Genomic DNA, 22,094 nt, shown 5'->3' with positions numbered 1-22,094 from the left:
GTGAGAGGTTGAAATAATTACTGAGTGAGACTACCAGTACTACCTAGAAGTAAAATTTATCTTTGTGAGCTATTTGCAAACTGAAAGTATTCAAAAAGACCCACATAAACATTTTCATATGGAAGGAGAAAATAATCAACTGATCTGGCACGAATTTGCTGAGCAAAGCACATCTTTTTTTAACTCTTCCCAATAAGAGCATGACTGCTCTGAAACAATTTATCATTTAACAACCTACTCTTCTAAATATGTGTGTTTGGAAAGCACATGGAAATCTAAACAGATTGCCTCTTAGACTCTGTGCAATCGATCCAAAAGTCAACAGTTCCTCTAATACAGTCTGTTGATCTGCATGATACAATCGATAAGGAACACTGAGTTCAGAATATAAAGGCCAAATGCACCCATCTCGGCTGAGGACCGGGAAGGACTTCAAGTGCAGCTCACAGCCGCAGCCTCCTGCAGCAGCCTTGCACGGGGATCTGTACCTCGCTCTGTTCCCAGGAGCTCTGCTTTCCACAGCTCTCAGCTGCTTTGGCGATGGAAGGGGTTGGCAGAGTAGACCTACCACCAGCAGATCCTCGGGGATTTACTGGTTAGTTCCTCGTAGCTGAAGTGGCAATAGGCACTGTATACAGCAGGATCCGTACCTGCCAGCATTTCTAATGGAAATGACAGCGGCAGAAGTCCAGAGAAGCTACTACACACAGGCTGCCGATCTGTACGTGTGCAGTAAGTCACACGTCCTCAACATACCAGACTTGCTGCAGGTGCATAGATGGATCTTCTTTGCACGTGCTGGACTCACCATATTTGAGATGCAGAATAAACCAATGCAGAGAGGGCATTTGCCTGGGAATTTTCGAAGATGATCACTAAAAGGTTTGGCAGCTGAGGTGGTAGCGCTGATGGGTATGGATACCAGCCGCCGTCCTGTGCTAGGAAGATAATTCTAGCCTTCCTCCTTGACTGGCATGGAAACGCCGTGAGTGGTCAGGCTCTGCGTCAAGGATGGAGAACAACAACCCCGGTTAAGAGGTTTATTCGATTCAAAATGAGCTCTCTTCCTCCTTTATGAACAAATGTCTTGGGTTCTGTGGCAGCAGAGGCTCTGTGTTGGGAGGGGGACGGCTGCCATGCAGAGCGATTAGAGCAATAGGTAAAGCACTATTCTGGTATTCTGTATCAATGTTTTGCAGGCCTGGCAGTGGTCACAGTTGATGCCTACAAGCACTGGATATTCCACAAGTTGAAGACGGAATACTGACTTGTTTACCTGAAGATAATAGGACTTCGGGGTATTTCCTCAGAGAAAATACAAATTTTAATATAATTTCATAAGCTTTGGAGGTTAGCTTGTCTTGTAGCTTCAGTGATATCAAACTTCTTCAAGTAGGAGCTAGATAGAAAGCTGTTTAGTTTTTGCCAGCGTATGTAAAACAAGACTTTTCTATCTGCATTGTAGATTGTTTGTGGACACTTCCAGATTCTTGTGCTTTCTGCAGTCATTCTGGGGACTGAACTCTCATTGATATCCATAGAGGTTCCATGAACAGGACACGTGCAGGAATTTGAGTGTAGAAGCCCACAGTGTGGTTTGGAGTAGTGAGTTGCTTTTAGTTGGAGATGACTGGGGGAGATGGGAAGAGCAACTGTACATTAAGGGAACAATTACAGATCTTCTTCCCGGTTACATCAATGAGAGATTTACCTTCAGCCTTCCACAGAAGAAGATTTTTAGCTTTAATTTGGGACAGTAAAGGGGTTTTTCAAAAGCACTAAAAAGCCAGTGGGAGCTTGTTCAGCTGCTCCTTATGCCTTTAAAAACCCCTATACCAAAAGTGATAGCTAACAACATGAAATGGAAGTAAATAAAATGCATTTTTGTTGCTGTTTTGAGTTACATAATTCTTGTTTCTTGATTTGTTAGTTGATCTGCATTTACATGGATTTAATCTATATGGTGACCAAGAAAATGGTCAGTAACTGGTAAAGATGCAAAGTATAGCCACAAAGCAAGCAATGTGTAGATGTAGACCCTAAGCAGCTAACAAAGACACATAACAAAAGTTCACTGCCTACAGCCATAAGTCTTGTGTCCGCATCTACCAAGCTAGATGGCCATTTCAGCATTTACCAGCAGATAACAAATGCTCCCAGCTGACTAAAAGGATAAGCTCAAGGACACCTAGGACCCAGTCACAGATAACTCACAGACATCAGTCAAACGTCACCCTACCTGTGTGGAGCACTGAGCATGTTCCTACTGTTCTTCAGAATATTGGAGCAAGAACTACCTTAGCGCTAGGTCAGCTTGTACGGGGCAGATTGCCCCTGGACGGTCGCATCCCTCTCTCAAGTCCTCTCTGGCAGTAGCTGCCGTAAGAGACGCAGTGGAACAAGGATCTGACAGAGGGTTCGGATCTACTCAATGCACCAAAAATGACCCCCTTCTGTATTCTCTAAGACCAAGGCCACAAAAAGCCCTGATGATATCTGGTTTGATATCGTGGTCAGGCTCTTAATTTCACCTAGGACTCCTACACAGAGCCTAGCAACTTGTATTGGGCTAAAGTATTTCCTCCAGAAATGATCTGTTAAATCAAAAAGGCATTAAAGCGATGGGGATTACATCACTGGTCTGGTTAGGATTAACTAGTCTCACCATTAAAAAATCCATGGCTTACTTTATTTGATTTTGTGTCGCTTCAGCTTCTACCCATTGGGCGGATATTTGTACATCTTTCTCTGTTCAGTTTAAGAACTTACTACTCCAAAGTATCTCCTCCCTGTAAAGGAATCTGATTGCCTCTTGATCTTCATCCTAAGCTGAACAGACTCGGCTGTAAGCCATTTTCTTCCTCCCTGAAATAATTTTTTATGGCTCTTTACTACACAGTCTCTGTTTTTTTCAACGTCTTTAAAAATGTGAACAGTGGAATAGGTTGCAAATTTTTAATTGATCTCACTTAATGCCATATGCAGATATCAGAATCATAATCCTCCTTTTATTCATTACCCTGCTCTGCATGGGATGTGCCTGAGATAAGATAATTTAAAGAAAGAGACCGAAAAATGGGAGAGAAGGAAGAGGACAAGAGGATTGTGCAGAGTTACAGAGTTTACAATTAAAACCACGTAAACCAAGAAAAATCAAAACGCAACTGAACCCTACAAACCAAGACAACTAAATACTCCAAGCTCCCAAGTTTTGGGAACCCCAACAGCAACATTATGTGCTCTGTTGTTTAAGAAAAGACTTCAGCAGAGCCCTCCCTGTCCTGCAACTCTCTACACTGAAAGTATTACTAGGTTTTTGTGTTCTGAAATTCTGCAGTGGATGTTTCTTGGGGAATTTGGGTTCCACAGTAACAAAGCGCTTGCACATCTTCAGCCACAGACCCCAGAACAGGACCCAGACGTGCTTCCTCTTGAGAAAAAAAAAAAAACAACCTTTCCTTGATAGTAGTGGAAATAACCACAGGTAGTCAATGTTGTTCTGTTTAGCCAAAGAATTGCTATTTCCATCATATCAACAGCAGGTAGCAACGAACGGAGCTTGGCTTTGTTTCCTCTGCACGTTGCAAGTCCTTCTCTTGTTTGACCAGATGGTATACAGCAGCTTCTTTCATTTCTAGGGCTGCATCCTTTTGTTCTTCTTTGTTTTCAGCCAGTTTTTTTCACCCTTTTAATGTGCATGTGCAATGCAAATACAGAGTTGAGAGCGAAATTAGGATAGGGATTTCTCCCTCCTTCATGCGATAAGGCACACTAGGCAACACGCTGTCTCAGTACTGTTAGTTCAGGCAGCAACATTAGCAGTGAATACTGTTCATTCCCAGCTACTGTCATTGGTACCTTTATCAAATCCTGATGTTATCATGCGTATCTTACGGGTTTGGGAGCTTTACAATATTTTCAAAGTCCATAAATGACAGAATCCAGTATAAAAAAAGGTCAATATATTACTGTTGAAAGTTTTTTTTTTCCTTTTTTTATACAAAAATTAAAAAGATCAAAATATATCACATTATTTACATATTGTGCTTCATGCTTAGAGATCACTGAAAAAGAACACACAGACAAACATTTTAATCAAAGAGAAATGCTCCATTCATTACACTTACTAATCTTATTGTTAATATTATAAGGATTGGCATTCAGATTTCTTTTAACAGTACATCCAAACGACTTACCACAGAATTAAAAACTTTCATATGCTAAGGGCGTGCTCACATTCTAACCGAGAGTTTGCAACTAGTTAGTAACATGCTTGCTATTAACTCAAACTGTGTCCACATACCACATGTCTGAAACTGGGTTAGTAATTCCAATCAGCTCCAGTGTCATACCCTTGTTGGAGAATGAGATTACAGCATCCTCCTACAAGTCTGGATCAAATCCTCATCTTACGGGGGGACACGTCTCTCCTTATTCTCCCAGGCTGCCTTTAGCACTTAAAACCCCCGGCTCTTCTGGGGGCGCGAGACGGTACAAATTACCTGACAACCTCCACCCAGATTTACTGATTCGAGCCCTGAAGCAGCGGAGTGGTTGTGGATTATAATAACAACGGCAGAAAAGTCTTTGTTTGGAAATAAATGTGTTGTAACTCTGCGACAAAGAGGTAACCCACTGTAAAAGTCTCAGCTAGAGGATATGGGCTAAGTCACACGAGCACATTTTGCAGAGTGGTGCACAGTCTTTACACGAGTGGTTCCTAAACTGCCTGGGCCATAATAAAAGCCTAGCCTGAGCAAGCCTGAAAAAAGGCATTGCTACCAACAATATTAACGAGAATGATTTTTCATGCCTAGCCAGTTTTTGGAGCGGTGTTCCTAGCACCAGTCTACAGCTGTGGGGAACAAGACATGAAGCTAGATGGAATCCTGTTCTCCCAAGGCATGACGTTATGTCTGCCAGGCATATAACCTGTTGCTTAAAGGATGTGCAGCAGTGCAAACAATCACCATGCAGCAAACAAAATTACTCAGGACCTGCTCAAGGATATACAATTATTATTATTACTGTACCTTATGCCAACATCCTGCTACTGGCAGTCCGTCTGGTCCCTGCAAAATTGAATTTACAGACTTAATTTCTGTTGACAGTGACTTAAGTGTCAGGCCCAAAAACCTGAAGCTCAGTCTTCACAATGATGAAAGGTTTAGCAGCACCGTTAATTACCATGCAAAACCCATTTACTGTATATGCACAAAAATAAATATGCAGGCAATGTAATCCGTGTGTCACACACAACACAAAATTGAATACACCCCAGGGTAAAAAAAAAACAACAACAAACTACACTTTCTTTTTCCTTTAAACGAAAAAAGAAAATGTGAACAAATATAAAAATTTGGAACTACAGTTAATTAGCTTCATAATCTGCTTTGTAAGGTAGTGTTTTTTGCAATCATATCTATGGAAAGCATGATGTGGAAATGTATTTTTTTGTTAATATGCGCTTTTCAGTTTGGGGGCAGTGGTGTAATTTTTTTTTTTTCTGGATGATATCCTAATTGTGTTAAATTCGATCCTGCAGTACTTAGTTTCTTTAAGAAATCTTGAGTTGCTGAACTGATTGAAATAGGATGAGTTGTGGACTATGCAAAGGGAGTGAAAATATTTGTCTTTTTCTGATGGAGATACAAGAAACACACAGAAATCAGAAAGCCAGAAGAGCTTACTTACCAGGAGGAAAACACTGAAAAGGAAGGAGCCCCTTAGAAGAGGCATGGACTATGTATGACCAATTCTTTCAAGATACTTTAGAAGAAATAGCAGACTTCAGCTGCCTTTTCTGATGCTGGATTTTTTTAAGGCTCTTGGATCTCTGATTGCATGAATTTCTGCATGTAGAGCTACAGAGAGCACACATGCACTGACCCTTCCCTCAGAGCCACCTCCAAATTAACTAGGGGTGGGAAGCCACGAGGATGCGTACGCAGCGGAGATCACTGCTAGTGCAAATATAGGTCAAAACGCATTTTTACATTTTTTACTGTAAATGTCAGTCATCACATTTTTTGTATTCTGTATTGATTTTATATGTAAAATAGCCTATGCCCAATAAAACAGATGCAGTGAAGTAAGGTTACCCTCTCCAGCTACTCAGAGTGTAACAGGTCAAATTATTTTCACATGCTTTCCTATAACGTTCGTTAGAAAACATACACATTTTTCTGCTGACACCACTCAATATTTTGGTCCATAACTATTGATAAAAAAAAGTGCAACTTGCACATTTGCCAGAGTTGTCTGGGGGTGAAGGGTAAAGGGGACAAGGTGCAGAGGAGTTGTTTGACCTAGAAAGACCCTGACCTGCTGTTAAAGCGCATCCTAACACCGATGGTCACAGCGTTGATTTCTGCCCTGGGCTTTTTGTCCTTCCTGTGCACTCAAAATACTTATTTTGGCCAGCATAAAACTGCACGCCTTTCTACCATGTTTCACTCGAGTGATTCCAAAATGACTTGTCAACTTAAAAAGAGCTTTGCAACCTGCGTGTAAGGCTCATGCTCATGCTCCTGGACTGAAAGCCATCGCCGAGAACCCAGCAAGCCTCCACCGCATGGTGGGGTGGAGACCAAAGACAACGCTCCCAAGCCAACATGCAGCTAACCCTCACCTACATAAGTGGGAAGATGTGCAAGTGCTTTACTAACTAGTCATGTAGTAGTTACATATTGGAGAAATCGCCTACTGCAGTTTACAATGCCTTCAATACAGATAGGTCTTGTGTTTTCTATATAGTTAAGATGGGAGATACTTGGTAAATACAACATCTCTGGGGAGTAAATATGAAGAGTTGAAGCAGGCCTGCTGCTAGTAATTGGTTTCTTTGAGACATATGAAAGTAATTTAACTTTTTGAAAGAGAGACAGCTTACTGGCCTTTTGTTTCTCTGAAGACAACTGCAAATCATCTAACATGCAGCATTTTCTGTGGTTAAAAAAATGAAAATAAAACAATGACCTCTTTTAGCTAGTCGTGCAGAGCCCTTTCGGGGAGCTGAGCACGAACCTTCCTGCATAACTGTTGGACTTCAACCTGAGTTCTGCGGGGCAGAGCTATGTGCTGACACAGCAAGTGCCCTTCTGATGCCCCGAGTGCTGGTGACCCCTGCTCTGCAGAACTGGCCGTTCATTTGAGGAAAGCTTTTCAAAACCCAGCTGGGAATCAGACCCACAGGGCTGCAGCAGCACAGGCGCGAGGGGAACCAAACCAAACTGGGCCAGAGGTGCTGAGAGAAACCAGAACTAATTTTTAGCATCTGTTATCAGAAAGGGCAGGCATCCCCTACGTGATCTCCCATTGCTTACATGCCTTATCTAAAGTCATTTTAACTGAGAGGAAGAAGGCACAACACATTGGCATCCTTCCCCGAATGCCAAAGTGAAACATCTTGTTCCAGCTCTGCTGCCTTGTGTCCTTCCTCTCCCTGGAGGGATTCGCTCCTCGGGACAGGGCTTGGCCACAGCAGAAACACACACAAGCCATGCAAGAAAGAAAGAGAGCAAATACTGTACCAAAGAGCAGGGCACGCTCACCCCATCCAGGCCTGGTAAACCTGGGTCCCTTTTGCTGCCTGCAATGCTATGATCTCCCTGTTTGAAAAAATAACTGCTTGTTGAGAATGATAAAGGGCACGGGAGTTACTCAGATTCCCGCGTTTCAGCGGAGGAGGATGGGTCCAGAACTTTACACCTCCATTTCTGATGACACAGCAAGTCAGCAGAGTGGTTTTATGGTAGGGAATTCACAGACACGTAGAGTCTGTCATCTGGGAAAGATCTTCTATACACAAACCAGAGATTCACGTTTGTAACAGCGCAGTGAAAAAGATGAGGGTTAAATCATCCAGCATGTTGAGGGAGGAAAGGTGATCATCAGAAACAAAAAAATTAATTGTAGTTCACATTCAATCTCCAAGCAAAATAAAGCATATTGACCGAAGGAGCTTTTTGCTGGTATAGTGGAGCTATACAACAGCTTCGATTGCCATAGCTGTGCTGGTGGGGTGAGAAGTCACACATTTAGAAAAGAAACGAGTTTTTTGGAGCATGTTGGAGCAGGTACCTGGCACTACTAGTTAGGTGCAGCTGAACTAGGGGCTAACAGCTACATTTAAGTAGTTTTAGTTCAATAGTTGATATGAATCACACTTTCATCCTGCAGCCTCAAAGCATTTTAGGGAAAAGATCTCACTGGTTTTAGTCATATGAAAAATAGTAATGAAAAGGAGGTAGATTTTACCAGGCCAAATAACTTCTTATAAACCAGTATAGATTTTTTTTTTTTTTTCCTGAGCCCTAGCAGAGGAATGAGAGGTTCTGGAAGTGGACATGGGAGATCCACCTTCGTCGGGCTCAAACACCCAGGAGGTTTCCTGGAAAGCCTCTTTGTGTACACGCTGCACAGCGGTGGCCCGGGACGTGTCTGAGAAGGGACAGATCTGAGCCACGAGCTGCTATCTCAGGTGGAGAAACACGGGGAGGTCTCTTCTCTCAGGTGCCAAGAGGCACTTCTTGGCAGCCTGGGGAGCTCCAGCTCCTACATCACTTATCTTTGGCAGTACTAAGATGCTATCAACTCCAACCCACTTCCCCACGCGGGAGAGCTAGAGCCAGGCTCATCCCTCGCTCGGTTTGCGGAGATGAAGGGATGGAGCTGACCTTATTTTCAAATCGCCTCCTATCCACTGCATTGAGTTACTCCCTGATTTCAAATGTACTCAAAAGCCAGGCCAGCAGCTTCACCAGGGCATGCTATCTCCCGAAGAGCATTACTGAAGCCCATTGTTCCCAACTACAATAAGAAGGTTTTTACACAAAGATTCTTTATTTTTACTGCTGTGGCTTGCTCCCATCTGGCCAGTGAGGAGCCCTTACAGCGAGCAGTGAACTTCCAGCAGTGCAGATAAAACAAACCATTAAGAAAAGTGAGAAAACAATAACCATCTGCTCTGATTTACTGCAAAATAAAGAACTACCAAATCCTCCCTCCCTTTCCCTGGCTGCAAAGCTGCGTCTCCTTTTCAGTCCTGGCAACGCGTGCTTAGGATGAGTGAAATAAAAGACGTACCACAGGACAAGGCTGATCCAGTCCGGGAGGGCCTGGTTCCCCCTTCTGCCCTTTGGCGCCTTTTCTCCCCGGTATTCCTCGCTCACCCTGTTCGCACAACAGGAAAATATCAGGAACAGGTGGGGAAACACCTTGGCTTTAAGTCGCACAGCACTTGCGGAGTCCCACACCTCACCCAGAGTAGGGACGTTTGCATTAGTGTAAACTCAACTGAGTAATTAAATCACTGTGAAAAATCTTCAGTTAAAGCTGGGGGGAGATATTTTAATAGATAATTTTATAACAGAATGACTAAATGACCGGTTTCTGCTAGAAACCAGGTTGGTATCTGACAGTAAGTGGGAGCACCAGCTTCCAGCCACTGCCCTGCGCTCAGCTGGGCTCCTGCCTCCAGCTGGGCACCCCTTTATTTAAGGATCCCTGTAACAAAGCCTTTGACTTGGATCCATTTTCAAGGTCTATAAACCAAAACTAGCAATTCTTTGCAACCTGGAGCTGTCGGGCTTCTCCATTTCCCCACAATGGTTGTGCTGGGGTGGGGACAGACTTGCAGAAAGCACTTCCAAGTGGGTAGGAATTAACTGCATGTCCTGCCCTACACTGGGACCATGCAAATACTTGTGCCATAGAAAAGGCCTTACAGCAGTGACCTGAGAAACACTGCCAGGCTGGAGAGGGAACCAGCACCCAGGGCAAGCATCGCTGCCTGCCGAAAAGAGCAACCAGTCCTGCCCCCACTAGCATCTCTGCAGCTGTAACCCACTCACCTTCTCGCCTCTTTCACTTCTCTCTCCTTTCTCTCCTCTGAGACCTGGGAAACCCTATCATGACAATTTTGGGGGGGGGGGGGGGAAAGAGGTTTGTAAGTTTAGTGTGTGAACATCCCGGCATCTCAGTTCCACATAAGCAATCTCCAGTGATCAACCCATCCTCCCGTGGTGAAGAGTATGACATTTTCTTCCTGTTGACTTTGTACGTCAGCAATTTCTTGGGAAAGCTAGTGCTTTACCGTACCCCAGTAACATTACAGCTATTAGAGATTTTTGTTTCACTGAATCCAATACAAATATTCTCAATTGGAAAGGGAAGTCCCCGTGGCATCTTTAGCTGAGCAGTTACCACTGTGCAGTGCAAGTAGTCCGGCAACTGGCGTGAATTAAGCCCTTTCCTACAGACATCGTTCCATGGGCACTGTGTTTAAGGGAGAGTAGTCTATACAGTGTTAGCCACATATTTTTCCGACAATCTCAAGCAATTTGATGGCCTTTACATGCATGTCGTTCATGTTTCTACATGGCACAATTAATGTTTTCCATACTCACATCCAATCCTGGCTCCCCTGGCTTTCCCTGCAGTTGTAAAAATAAAAATTAAGACATGCCATATTGAGTTTGGTGTTGCAGGCAAACTTATATCCAGTTGGTGAAATACGGTTGTGACAGCACGGGCTCGCCTGTCAGCCCCTGGGGTGGGAGGGGAGCTCCTGGCCACGCATCGGGATAGTGCTGGTAAGCCCAGCTCTGCAGTTCTGCCTGGACCCACCGCGACAGGATTTTACAGTCCCTATTTTAGGATTACACCACAGCATCACTGCTCCTTTCCCACACCGATAATTACCTTCTCTCCTTTGGTACCGGGTAAACCGATGAGCCCTGGAGCACCTGGGAGACCCTTAAAGAAAAAAGAAACAAGGCATTGGGATAGTTGCTGTGAGGCAGGTTTCTGTTGACGGCCAGAAATGAGATACGGGAAAACAACTCACAGCGGGTCCAGTGTCGCCGTGGTCCCCCTTCTCACCGCTGTCACCTTTTTCTCCCTTTGCACCGTCCAAGCCCTGCATAAATGAAACAGCATCAACCAAGAAGACCTGGCAGCTCTGCCTGGGACAGCCACCTCCTACCACATCTCTGGGATGCTTATACCCGCGCTGCCGTTAACGTTTTCCTCTTGATGGGACCATATAAGAAAACAGTTGAAAATACAGGTTTAAGCCTGTGGGTTTGGAAACCCTGACTCGCATGTGCCACCGGCCCTCAGGACTCCATGCTGGAGGAGGATTTAAGATTGTAAATGTGTTTGGAAGGAAAAATGGCTTGTTTTCCAAAACATCAACTGCTGAACAGCACAACCAAGGGATGTGTTGTCACAAACCGTGACAAAAAAAATCAGTCCCCAGAGCTGACAGGCCTTTGTGAGCCTGTAAATAATGCACTGGCAGCCTGGAAACAGTGGGTGACATTTAATTTATTGACTTACTTTAGGCCCCTGGATTCCTGGAGGACCCTGCAGGAAAGACAATGGTGCATTTGAAAACCAGAATTTAAAAAACAAACCCCAAAGTTTGCTTCCCAAACCATTTCTTGCTCAAATTATGGGCTGACAATGGCCAAATATTTCTTTTCAAGACAGGTGGCAGTTTATTTGGTTCTCCCACATCAAATCAGGGGGAAGAGGAACTGAAAAGGACCGCTTTACGTAACATGCAACAATAAAGCTCTGCAACACGAGGTTTGGGGAGCGAGCACTGCAAGAGCTTTGCTGAAGCAAGTGACAGCAAGCTCCGGAGGGCGGCACCCTGCCACCACGGCCCTTCGAGCCCGGGCAGGGCTGGGGACACTTCCCGGGTTATAAACACCACCTGGAAAGCTGCCTGGTTTTGAAGCATGAGCTCTCAAAGTGCCTCTTGGACACATCAGAGGCATCCTGACCTGCCTGATGCCCTTGACAGCTCCTCAGCCTTTTGGAGCACCATAGGTACCAAACACCTTAGACATCTGCATCAAAAATGCTCCGTGTGATCGTCACCACCCGCATCCTCTCCCACTGCAGCTGATGGCAAAAAACTTACCGACTTCGGCAAATTTATGGGAATACAGACACCATTGCAGTGGGGAACAGGTTTTCCCATCCCACAAGGTTTTATCTTTTCCCCATCCCAAGGAACAACTTCGTTATTTGCAAAATGTGCCACAAATGCTGATGTACTTTCCTAATCCAGCTGCTTCCATCTCTCCAAAGACAGCACCCAACGCTGTAGCTCTTCCCTGATTTTTTTGCCGGATTCACAGCAGCCCACAACAATTAAACAGAGCAAACCACCCTCGTCCTTAACTAATCACATGCGATAACAAATCTGCAGCAATGCTCAATGGCACAAGCCTCTTTCTAGAGTCCTACCATAGGGCCGGGTAGTCCGGGGGGTCCGGGCTCGGGTATGATCTGCAGAAGGGAATGAAACGGCACGTTAACGGGGCTGGGCACAGAGAGAAGACAGTTCGGGAATGGAAACCTCACATGGCCCAGAATCATGATTTAATGCCCTCTGATTTAATGACTTTAATCAAAATACCTGCTAATCAAAGAGCTGCATGTAGGATTTATAAATAAAAGAATCTTAATAAGCACACGAATCAAGGTCGCCTCTGAAATGAGAGGTGTGACCCATGCTACTCGGTGTATTTGCCAGTCACAAAATGGATGTAATGGAAAATGATGCCATTTTCTGCACAGACGGGAGGAAACCAGCCTTTTTGATTAAAAAAACCAAAAGAACAAACAAAAAAACCCGACCAGAACAAAATTAGAGCTTTCATGTCATTAATAAAAGACTATCAAAACCCACCACTTCTATTTTTTTTAAGCAAAAGGCGTGAATAAGGAAAAAAGGATGCAGAAATCTATAAAACTGCAATGACCCCAATATGTTTTTAGAACAAAACGTAATCATAACAGCAGCATCCAATATCTCAACCATCAATGCAAAATCTAAAGTAACTTTGTACTGCCGAGTGTGCAAAGTGTTCTTCCCTAACAAATAAACCCCATTTAGATGCATCTGACAGTCCTTGTAGCAAACAGTTGGGTTTTGCTCCCCTCCGCTGCGCTGATGGATACGGGACCGATGGCTCCAGCCTGCACACCCCAATTTCGCCTGACCCCGCATCGTGCAAGAGGCTTTATAGTGCCAGGATCTTACGTGATTATTCTGCAAACACGGTGACCCAGTGTCTCCTTTTTCTCCTTTGTCTCCTTTTGGCCCTTCTGCTCCCTAAAAGATAAAAATGTAACGCTGATGTGGTGCATCTTCCAGGAAAGCAAAAACAAGAGAGAAAATACATTTGTCTTCCTCTAAACTCCAGCCTTGGCTCAAGCAAAGCTCACGTTCATCCCCAGGGGACTTTGAGAAAAGATTTTCTCCTCCTTGCTACTGGCTTAGATCACCTTCTGAATCAGCCGTTATCATCATCATTAGCAAAGAAAATTCAAAGCTCTTGTATCTTCCAGCTCCGCAGTAACGCGGTGTGGACAGGCCATTGCTTAAATCGGCAAACCCAGCCATATTCTGAGCATTTGCAGAAATCAATACATTAAAGAACCAAGCAGCAGACGTACAGGGACAGAAAGAGGGACGTACCGGTGGACCCGCTAAGCCCATTTCTCCTGTTTCTCCTTTCTGTCCCGTGATCCCCGTGCTGCCCTGGTCACCCTTCGCTCCTTTGGGACCCTGGAAGTTTACAGAAAACAACTCGCTTAGGAGAAAACTGTTAAATGCCCCCCGCCCCCCAACAGCCGTTTCTGCCTTTCTGCTGTTTCTCTCCGTATCACAGCACGAGCTCACAAAAACATGTTTTAACGTTAAAACTTACATATGCCAAATTTTGTGGGCGCAGCAGAATTTAGCTGGGCCGTAGCAGGGACTGCAGCCATTTAGGGTTGGGAAGGTTTACGACAAAATTTGAGACAGTGTCTGATGAACCACTTGTAAAAGGAGCGCCTTTAACTCGGCAGATGTGGCCACGAGCAGCATCTGCGCGCTCACAGCTGAGCGCAGGGCCATAGGCAAAGGGCGATTAATTCAAGGAGAATTAAGCAGCTGAACATTACAGGGCAGAGCTTGCTCCTGGCAGGCTGAGATTTGCTTTTCACAGCGACAGCTTTCACGGACACACAAGTAAACTCCTTTTTAACTCGGCTCCTGCAAGGTCTCGCTCGATCCAGCCATGCCCGACGCACCTTTTCACCGTCCAGTCCAGGTGGACCCGGCAAGCCCAGCTCTCCCTGAAGCAACACAAAGAAAGGGGAGCCCATGGTAAATTAAATCAGGAAATCATCTCGGGAAAGCATTTTGCAAGGAAATGAGTTATTCATGTGTATCAACCGTTGTGGTTATGGGTTTGGCATTGCCAGGCTCAGGAGCAGTAGCAAGGAGGTTTCAGTGATGTGCCAGCATTACCAGCTCATCCAGATTGGGTGACACGGAGACCTCGAGAGGCACCGAAATCCTGCCCCATCCTGTTCTTCCAAGAGATGCTTTTCTGCAAGTTAAATTCTTCTTTTAAAGAAACTACAGCTGACTGTAGGTTACCGGCTATTGCTTGTGAAGCAGGAGGACAGAGCGGTCCCACTCGGACATGGTGCCGGGGCAGTAAGCAGCACACGGGGCAGGTGGGATGGAGGGTGGCTCAGCACAGCCTTTGGGACTGCCGGCCCCTCCTCGCTACTGCTTCTCCCATTTACTTCTGCCTCCTGCTGCCTGCAATGAGGAAATCTCGGAGGGGCCAGGATTTCACCGGTCAGGTGTGGGATTGGGAGCGGATTCGTTTCTGGGATGGCATCCTCTGGAAGAGGCTGGAGACCAGAGACAAGTCAACAAAACCTTAGCTTTTGTATGAAAACCTCCTTTTTCAGCCCGAGCAAGTGTTAAATAGCATTTCCTTTACCACGCGTAGTCTCAAGCCTCACAGCCAGCATCGCCTGCCTTATTTTGGCTTGGGAAACACTTGCTACATGGAGAGCTGCTAACGACCACGTCGCTCTCTAGGAAACACCATCTGCATGGCAGAGGTTGGGCTCACCTTGGGACCTGGAGCGCCTTGGGGGCCTGGCGGCCCTGGGGGACCCGGCGAACCCTGAAACACAGCAAACAAAACGGGCACAAGCATGACTAATATGAATATGGCACACTATCCTCGTGCTGCTGGGGATGAGCTGGGAGCAGCTCCCAGCCACGATCTACAACAGACACTCGTGTGACCGGGGTTTGCCCAAACACCACGATGAGCTCAGCTGACACCAAGCGAGCCGAGGGCCCCTCCGGCACAGGGGATGTTCATGCAAAAGAAACCACAGCCGGAGCTAGCCGGGTGTACCGGTGCAGCAGTACGTGTGTTAACAGGCAAAATGCCTTTAGCCAAAGGTGTGGCCCCAAATCTCGTGGTCTCCTTTTGCATTCTCCCCCCTTCCAGCCAGCCGGCCGGGGGAGAAGCATCCTGCTGGAAACAGCGACAACCGGCCGGGAGGTACAAGCAAAGAGCGGAAATGAAGGAGTCTGTGGGAGCACTAACAGCAGGAAAACCTTGCACACTTAAATAAGCTATTTTTCCCAGGCACCGCTGGGTATGGAGACCACGAACCGCCTTGAGATGAACAAATATTTTACAACTTGCAAATTATCTCAAAGAGCAAAACTCGTGATCTCGCTCAGCTGAAAAACAAAACCGTATCATATCCTCAAGCACCTTTTTCCATGAGTGCATACTCAAATACATTTAATCACACTGGAAGCCGTGTAAAGCCACCCCTTTCCAAAGCTCTGTCCGTGAGACAGGTCAGTGCGCAAACACTGAAAGCAGCTAATAAGCAGGAAAACGGCAAAGTTAACGAGGGTCAGTGACGTGCCCCTTGGCAATCGCCGCATGCAGCACACGGGAGAGGGTCTGGGCCCAGCAGATGAAGTCTCCAGACGTTTGATGGAGTCTCTCCAACCACTGCACTCCACAAACTCCACTCACAAAGCTGCATGCCGTGCAGACATCCGGCAAACGGTAATTACCATCACTTTGTGTATCCCTGCAGCCTGTTATAAAACAATTAGGATGGTTCTCAAATATGTCTGTAATTAAATTTATTCTATCCAGCTTCTTTCATCTTAACAAAAATGGCAGGGTGCTGCTCGGTCAGGCAGGTTAGGGCTCCGGCACCATTTCCCTTCCTCCCGCATCCCGACCACTGCTTGCAGAGAAAACTGCTGCAGAAGAAGCGCAGTGAAAACCACGGCTCCGCACCGTGCCCTGGAAATAACATCCCGCAGCCAGCAGCATTTAAACTGCAATTTGGCTGCTCACGCTCGTTGCATCAGCTGTTTATATGTCACGGGCTGCGCTAGGTTGCTTTTACCTGCAGAATATTAACTCACATCCCACAGCCGGATCCCATGAACCTGGTACCCAGCCTGAGTTCACAGCCTCGAGTTTTGCCCCTGTTTTTGCTGGTACATCCTAAATATCCTCAGCCCCTAGATGCAATAAGCTCTTCCCTCCCAGCCAGCTCTGTGCCGAGACCGAAATCTTGGGAAGGAGGACAGGGACAGACATGGTGCCACAACGTCACCATGGCAGAGCTCAGCAGTTTTTCAGTCCTTTCCCATTAACCCGCAGGAATCGGCATGGCCTTGGTGCGAGGCTTACCTTGAGCGCATCCAGGATTCGGCCGTCGTAGTCGATCACTACGGTGTCGCCCTGTTCCCCTTTCAGGCCGGGGGGACCCTGCAACCGGGGACAATTCCTATTTAGTTTTTGCAACATCTGAGAAGCAGGTGGTATGACAACAAAGACCTGACATGCAGGTGTTTGGGGATTATCACCTTATAAACACCATCAATTTAATCAATTCCTAGTCTGACAGCTGTTAACTGTCATCCAACCAAACCTCAAAAGGGCATAAATTTATGTAACGGAGAAATGCATAGAAATCCTCACTTCATTACCCCTATTCACAGCTTCCCTCTTGCAAAAAAAGGCTCACAAGAATGGTCACATCAATAAGAAAATTGGACTTGACTGCATTTCCCAGACCTATCTGCCGTGGCAGCGTTCGGTACCTACATAATGATTTGTTTAAATATGCACCACCTCTATTTTCTAGCACTGAGCTGCTCCTGAAGTGATTCAACCACATATTGAGCAGAAAGAGGTGGTGGGGAACAGCTCAGGTCGAGGCAAACACACGACTCCAAACTGAAAAAGCAAAACCCTGAACATCCGTACCCGGGGTCCGATGGAGCCAATTCCTCCCTTCTCACCAGGTTCACCCTGAAAATCAAAATCACATTTTTGGTTCAAAGAGATCAAGGAAAATACAGGATATTTATCTTAAAAATACTGTAACTACATGAGATGCCAAGATATGTTTTAGATTAAGAAAAAGTGTGGCACCAACAAGGAACTGCTTCTCCTAGCAAAAAAACAGATTTGACTTCAGATATATTTATATTTTGCAAAAAATAGCATTGGTGTGAGCTAGTTGACAGTAAGAAGATGTCTCATGGCAGAGGGAGCAGAGTGGCCTGCTCGGGGCTGAGCTCCCCGTAACGGTGATGTGCCGTGCCACTCTCCAGCTCCGCTGTCTGCTCCGAACGTGCCAAGCTCTGGCTCTTTGTGCTGAAGTTTCACATGGCTCTCTCTTTGCTTTAGGCTGAATTTTGTGTGTGGAAAGTTTCAGCTGACACGTTTAAACCATTTTCGAGGGCGAGTTTAAGGAAAAGGGCTGTGCCAAATTTTTCCTTCCCCCCCCCCCCCCTTTTTTTTTTTTTGAAAGTCAGGAAGTTTTGGAAAGCTGTAGCACTCTCACAGCAGTGACCTGAAATTCAGTTCAGGATTCAAAAAATGTACCTTTTGCCATACCCATGGAAATCGATTTGCTGGCCAAATTAAAGCCCTCCAAAAAGTAAAAAATGGTATAAACGCAAAGACTCTCCATAGGAAAACTCAGTTCAGCAGATCCCAGGGGGAACAAACCAGCACCGCTACTGTGGTTTTAGAAAAAACATGGCTAAGGGTCACCTGAGCCCACATTTCTTCATCACATACAGTTTCTTGCCCAACAAGAAACCACAACTGTTTGATATAGAAAACACGAGTGGATACAGATCCTACTAAATAAGAAGAAGCTGAGGGGGGAAATAACAGTCCATGAACGCTGTCCGGGTTTCATCATCACCACTTAACGTATCAAGACTGTCTTACTGCATTTCTTGGCAGTTATTGAAGGTCAGTAGAACAGAACAGCACGTAAGTGCTCTGGGCTTTGAAGCGATACCGCAGCCATCAATACATCGGATCAAAACGTGATCAGAGGTTTAGCTCTCTTGGGGAAAAAGAGGCAATTCAATGAAAAACATGCAAGGAGACGATTTTAAAAACTCTTATGCTGACCTCTGCTTGAATCCAGCTTTCATTAAATCACCAGGAAAAGGTAAAATACTTCTTAACGTCCCCCTGTTTTGTTTCAGTTTGGGCATTTTATGAGCCTTTTAGAAAGCAAAGGCCTAAAACACCTACTCAGCTGAAACCCTCTGCCTCAGTAGTGCTGTGCCCAGCTTCCCGGCTCATGGACTTTTATTTACCTTGGGTCCTGGCCAGCCATCTGTGCCGTTCTCTCCCTTGGGACCCACACTTCCTTTTTCTCCCTGAAAACAAGACAATTTCAATAAATGCTATACGGGTAGGATGGAGAACAGATTTCTTCAGGTTATAATTTTCTTGCTTTATCTTTACTTTTACATACGTGAGTGAGCAAAGCTCTGCTTTTAGCCTGAAATACGTCACGTTGCCTAGGTGCACAAGGGGAGTTTTTGAGATAAAAATGAAGCTTTCAGGCTTAACAGTTTGGCTGCGGGTGGCACGTTCAGCCATAAAGTTAGCCCCAAAACCGCAGCATCTGGAGAAGGCTCCCGTGGAGAGCCCGCTGCGCCCTGATCTGGGCAGTGCCAACCCACATCCTGAACGCCAGCTCTGGGCCACCCCCAGCAACACTCCCCAATTTACTTCTGCAAGAGGAGCCTCTAAATGGCAATTCTCCGCCATAGTCAACAAGTTGCTTTTGCAAACTTCTTCTGGGCAGAGCTGCCGTGGCAGAGGGGTGGGTTATGCTTCTTTTTCTCTTTTTTTTTTTTGTTCTTTTTCCATGTCAGGGGAGAAATGTGCTTCTCAACCTGCCCCAACTGTGATACCGTGCCAAGAAACCAGATAGCAAAAGGTGCTGCCAAGCACATACATTAGATAGACCCAGAGCAGAACATACCTTAGGGCCCACAACTCCTGGTTCCCCAGGGATCCCATCATCACCCTGATGAAATAAAATATAAAAAGTGAAATATAAAGAGCTTGTACACACATCATTAGGATCCAACATGTCATTTGACCTCACTGAGTGTTGCACACACCTGAGACCCACTCAGGTTTGCAGGAGGCCAGGGGAAAGCTGCAGCAAAGAGCCCAGGAGGCTCCAGCATGGTCCCCTGCTCCCACCCAGCTCTGCCTCTGCCTCCCCTGCTCCCGGGGAGGTGGATAGGCATCCCCCAGAATTTGCTTACAGCAGGGGAAGCTGTAAGCACCTCCCTGGGGAAGGTGCTCTCCCACCTTTAATAGAAATTAAATATTCAATCCATTTAGGCTTTTTGGGTCCTAAAGACCTCCTGCAAGCTGCCACCCATCCTCATGGACTTCATCACAAGTCACCAGCACGCCCATCTGCCAGGAGGAGATTTCCTTGTTTCACTTGTGCTTCGTTGTTCTCCTGGAGTAAAACCACTTCATAGGTGCTGAAGAGGTTAATTTTACTGGCCAGTTCTGAAATTTTTTAAGCCAAATTCTGGCCTGAGAAACACCCATGGCCACGTCTGTTTTGGGGCAAAGCAGTTAGAGGGAAAGGCTGGGCCCTGTCAGCGCCTTGGCTTCAGTTAAAGGCAGTGATTTATCCACTACTTGATGGCACCACCAGAAGAAAACGTGGAGAGCTTGGACACGTGAATCTCCCGCAGTCTTCAATGCCCGACCCAAGCAGTGTGCGTGTCCTTAAGAGAGCGGGCAATGCCCACAAGACCGAGGTGCTGTGTGGCGATGCCCATCCCAGGAACCTCAAACCCATCCCGGGGGCCCCTGGGCAGATAACAGCCTCCAGGCGCTTCTTGGTTCAGCTTGAATTATTGGAGCGAAAGGGCTCAAGACCTACTGCTTTGTTTGGCATTTGCTATTTTATTCTTTGTCTATCAGGCAGATGTGATTGCAGCTTCTGGCTTGCTTGTGATAATGAAAACCAGGCTGAAGGCACAGCCGTGCCTGTGCTTCGGAGTCGCATGTGCGAGAAACCTTAGGGAATACAAGGAAGGGCTCGGTACGGACAGCCACGGCCACGGCTTCTCCATCAGTCTCTCGCAATGGTTTCCCTAACTGAGCACCAAGCAAAGCAAAGGGGGGAAAAAAAGGAATAATTAAAAAAAAAAAAAAAAAATCACCATTTTACCTTTTTTCCTTGGATGCCGGGCTCACCCTTCAACAGCAACAAACACAGAGGAGAAAGAAGTTCAGGGACATAACAGAAAATAAGACCAATTGTATGGATAGTCAAAATTAATTGTAAAATTAAAATACTTGGCTTGCGTTGATCATCTTTATCCCCCCCCCAAAATACAAGAAAGCACATTCCCACAGTACACCAGCTTACAGCCCCCCGTGGCTCCCTCCACCCCCATTTCAAGGTTTTAACATGGGCAGCGGTTGTGATATTGAGTAAGTGACACATTCAAACATTTGCAGCTCCAAGTTGATGGCTAATGTGATACCTTAGAAATTTTCTTTCTGATATATACAGATGAGTGCAAGTCCAGCGCAAAATACATATGTTCATCTCCACCCCCCTTACGCAGCAATATTTCAAGAATTTGTGTTAAAATTAGACAGGTAAGAAATTACTTATTACCCACCTTTGGTCCTGGAGGTCCCCTGGCACCCTGTTGAATGTAAGAGTAGTTGGTATACTTGTTTGATAATAGAGTATAACAGGATAAAAACATTTCCAAGAGTACTTTAATTCCCATGAAAAAAAAAATGACACAGATGCCAACTTCTCATTTTCCCTTACAAATACAGCCGTAAGTTCTCTGTGCTCCCAGTAAATAATAAATATTCTTTTACAGCTTGTATATTTTATGTATAATAAGCACCTTTTTATCCAACCTAGACCTTAGTGAATTGGAGTTACAATGCCAGGAGGCTTCAGAGGGGCAGAAGTGGGGATAGAGGAGCAGCACATCCCTCCAGAGGAGCCAAGGGCACAAAGACTGGCCTCTTGTCTCCCCAGGGCACAGGTACCCCTGGACAAACATCCATTTTAGGGCACCTATAATTTCCCATGGGGTTTTTTTGGCCTCCATAAGCAACAACACAAAATCACGTGCTGCAGTGAGCTGAAGGGTGATGTGAAGTGAGGGGGGGCGAGGGGCCCGCACACACGGATGCTTCTGGGCAATACTAACCACAAGGCCATCCTCTCCTGGCTCGCCTTTGAAACCCTGCAAAAATAAAAAGGCCAACATTGAAACTATTACTCCTCGTTCTCCAGAATGCTCAGCAATAATTAGAATGTTCAGCAGCATTACATTTTAGCCTATTTTTTTATTAAATAAAGTGCCAGGGATCTGGAGATTTGCAACAGGTCATCTGAAGGCTACAGATCAGGGAAGAGATCTCCGGACTCCCCCGAGTTATAACCAGCACCTGCAAATACATGCTCCAGGTCCAGCTCTTTGCTCCGAAACTGAAGATGGAAGGCCCCCTCCTACTCCCTTGGCCCCATGCCCCAAAGCTTTGCTGTATGAGCAGCCATCAGAGCCCAACCGCTGGCTCAGGCTGGGGACCCAGCGGTTGGGGTGGCAGCACCGGGGAAGGGGACACCCGTCACCCTCCTCTCCCTCGCTGGGGTGGGAACTGCCCAGCATGTGCTTGCTGCGCATCTCCCGTCCTTACAGGGGGGCCTGAAGGTCCTCTTGGGCCATCTTTTCCCGTGTCACCAGGAGGCCCCCGGGCACCTGGGGGTCCTGGCGGACCAGGGGGGCCAGTGGCTCCATCTCGACCTTGATCACCCTGGAAGAAGTTCACACAGACATGGTGAGATGAAGCGGCGTTGGCAAGCGGTGGCCGCGAGGTGCCCGCGACACATGCACTGCATCC

General features: G+C 46.1%; 1 protein-coding gene across 2 annotated transcripts in view; it reads left to right on the top strand.

The window, feature by feature from the left end:
* HNRNPAB (heterogeneous nuclear ribonucleoprotein A/B) overlaps nt 1-3,440 on the top strand; it is a 28,636-nt gene extending 25,196 nt beyond the window's left edge. For both annotated transcript variants that reach the window (XM_050905288.1, XM_050905286.1), the window contains one exon: nt 1,200-3,440. The gene's annotated coding sequence lies outside the window, so the exon portion shown is untranslated. The remainder of the gene's footprint in view (nt 1-1,199) is intronic.
* Nucleotides 3,441-22,094: the final 18,654 nt, after the last annotated feature.

This window comes from Gymnogyps californianus, chromosome 14 (assembly GCF_018139145.2).
Source record: "Gymnogyps californianus isolate 813 chromosome 14, ASM1813914v2, whole genome shotgun sequence".
Classification (NCBI taxonomy): domain Eukaryota; kingdom Metazoa; phylum Chordata; class Aves; order Accipitriformes; family Cathartidae; genus Gymnogyps; species Gymnogyps californianus.
Note: the sequence above shows the minus strand (reverse complement) of the source record. Positions and strands in the feature narration are given on the sequence as shown.